This window comes from Medicago truncatula, chromosome 3 (genome assembly GCF_003473485.1).
Source record: "Medicago truncatula cultivar Jemalong A17 chromosome 3, MtrunA17r5.0-ANR, whole genome shotgun sequence".
NCBI classification, from domain to species: Eukaryota; Viridiplantae; Streptophyta; class Magnoliopsida; order Fabales; family Fabaceae; genus Medicago; species Medicago truncatula.
In genome coordinates this window covers 297,598-300,811 of record NC_053044.1, presented here as the reverse complement: position 1 = coordinate 300,811, position 3,214 = coordinate 297,598, and the positions used below count along the sequence as shown (strand labels likewise).

At 35.0% G+C, this 3,214-nt stretch overlaps 1 pseudogene; it reads right to left on the bottom strand.

Annotated features, from left to right (window-relative positions):
- Nucleotides 1–433: 433 nt before the first annotated feature.
- On the bottom strand, nucleotides 434–2,951 carry LOC11417784 (beta-galactosidase-like; annotated as a pseudogene).
- Nucleotides 2,952–3,214: the final 263 nt, after the last annotated feature.

Sequence of the window (3,214 nt, the reverse complement as noted above, 5' to 3'; positions counted from 1 at the left end):
GATGTACTATTTCAGTTTACGATGTTTGGCCTATAAATTATAATTATACAAAAATTATACTTTTCATATGATAATAATGAATTCAATATTGATTGTAAAATATAATGATATTATGGCATAACAAACTCGCACGGGTCAAGAGTCTAGTTTTAATAAAATTTGTTTGGCTTTTCGAAAAATAAATTTTGTTTATTCATAGTATTTAGTTATTTAAATTTACAAATATATTTATTTGTTAAAAATTAAAATAAATAACTTGATAACATAATTGTCCCCTGCAATGCCCGGGTTAAAGTTCTAGTTGAAACTAAAAAAATGAATCTATGATGATGATTAAAAGAAATGAGTTAATCTATTGAAATTTAATTAATAAAAATTAAAGTAATTACAAAATTGTGACATTTTTAGAATGTGATGTGATAAACATGTAGCACTATGCAAGAAGACTCTGTACACGATTATCTTCAGGATTAGAGCCACCACAAGAGAGTTGCACAGCTAGCTGGCCATTTGTGCCACCTTTTTTTAGTCGAAATGTAGAACTTGTCACATTGATTGAACATGATTGTTTTCCAATACATGCTTTTTCAACCACTGTCTTACTATAACGTGATTCCCATTCACCTATTTTGAATGACCCACAACTTCCTTCTGGATCTCCATAACTAGCAAATTGGATTTCTGACATAGTTTTTCCCTCAGGGCATTTCAATTCTAGGGTTTTTTCATAATCTGCAGTTGCACATAGAACCAATGGTAATTGTTTGGACAGACGCATTGAAAGGGGTTGCATCAAAACCCATTTCCTCAAACAAAACCAACGTGTTTACATCATTATTTAAGAATGACCTTGGCACATGGTAAAACCTTTGAGATGGTTCTCCACAACCACTCAAACATTTATCAGCATTATATTCTCCTCTATAATCACATGTGTCACTGCATCCTTTATTTTCAGCAAGCATTGCAGGCCAATACCTTCCAATACTTTGACCATTAACCCATGCTTCTCCTTTCTGAAGGCCTATCAAGTCCAAGACTACGGGGTTTGTACCATCAGGGGTCTTGAAAGTAGTCTTATACCAAGTCATTGGTACTCCTATAGAAACATTATTTGTTTTCCATTGAACTCCAATGGTGGTTTTGGGATCATAGAACTTTTTAGTCATACCATTTATCCCAACTTTGTACGACCAAGTAGATTTTGATAAATCCAAAACATTGTTTGGATTTTCGATTGAAAAGAGTTTTACAGGACCCCCAACAATGCCAGTTTCTTGCATATCAAAGAACGCACCGTAATTTGCATGACCTACTGTAACACTTAATAAACTTATAATATTGGTACCTTGATTTAAAGAGATGTTCCCTTCATGTATAAAACCAGGTTGACTAACGGTACCATGTTGTGTACCCGTCAAAAATCCATTAATAAATAAATAAAGAATATGACCTGTTGTATTCACTTGCACCTTTGCTTTCCCCCAAGTGTTTGTATCATTTACGACAACTTCGGTCATGTACCACAAGTAATCACTAGCACCAACGGTAACACTCTTTTGATCTAAAAGTTGAGATGCAGTAAATGTCCCTTTACCTTGAAAAGTGTCTTCCATTGGGTCGGATGTCCATGACCACTCGGGCGAGTTTCCTAATTTTTGATCTAGTTGCTTCATATAAATATTTGTTTGTGCTTCAGTCTTTGCAGTGTTGTAAACTTCTTTGTTGCAGTCTTGGAGAAGGGACATTGACCAAGCAGGAACATAATACTTTCCATCTTGTTGTAAATCAACTTCAGCATCTTTAGAGGTATGTGAATTACTCAAAAAACAAAATTTTTGTCCAGTGCCCTTATTTGTATAAGTAGTCATCCATAAAGAATCTCCATGACTCTCCCAAGTAGCAGTGCCATTGGTGAGAACCTTCTCTCCTAACTTTATGGCAGCATGGAGTCTTTTAAGATGTCCATATTTTGGTTCAATTAAGTTACCATATTCATCAAGTGGTGCATCATAGTCATATGTTGTAATGATAAACGGGCCACCCGCGGTTCGTCCAAAATTTGTTCCTCCATGATACAAGTAGTAATTTTGGAGGGCACCACCATTTTGAAAGAAACGTGCAACTGAAAATGCTGAATCTTCAGCTGTTCTATGTGGCCTCCTTTCACCCCATTTTTGGAACCAGCCAACCCAATTCTCTGTAAATATTTTAGGGCTTTTAGGATTGTTTGGCTTGAAAGTGTCACAATAATAGCCATTGCATGTATCGATAATAGTGGCTGGAGCATTTTTTTGCTTGCACATGATCCATGGGACACCAATATTTTGAGCTAAAGCCATTTCGGCACACCATTTAATGTATGAATTCCCAGCTTCTCCATAATGACTTATGACATCTCCATATTCATTCTCAATTTGAGCCAAAATAATTGGTCCTCCTTGTGGTGCAAACAATCCAGCTTCCTTGCACATGGTTACAATCTTTGTTGTAAATATTTTCATTTCCTCCTTAAAAACTGCATTGTCGGTCCTTAGTTGAATCCCTGGCATGTTATGTAACCACATTGGGAAACCTCCATAGTTCCATTCAGCACAAACATAAGGACCAATTCTAAGCACTACATAAAGCCCTTGTTCTTGAGCAATTTTTAGAAACTTGATGAAATCTAGATTTCCAGAAAAATCATATTTGCGACGAACAGGTTCGTGAAGGTCCCAAAATATATAGGTTTCAATGGCATCAAGATCACCATCTTTTGCTTTCATTATAAGATCTGGCCACATTTGTGAAGTGCTGCGTGGGTAGTGAATTGCACCAGAAATTATTAGTTTTCGTTCTCCATTAAGAATAATTGCACTTGAATCATATTCAACAGTTGTTGCTGATGAACAAGTGTACAACAATGCTAAGCATGCAATAAGAAATGTCCCAAACATAGCATTAGACATATTTTCTTACCATGCAATAAGAAATTTTCAAATCCTAGGATTTGATATATCAATCTATGGTCAATGTACAAGTTTTTCTAGGCACAATTTCATCCTTGGGTTTTCTATTTTTAGTTTATTCGTATATTATGGATAATATCCATACAATCGAATAAGGATTAATTTATGTCTATAATTAGATTTCCTTCCTACCTTAAAATAAAATGGTCTTTTGGTTGAAGTTTTCTTAGTTAAAAATATTGGTCGGTTGTGAATAGTCAATT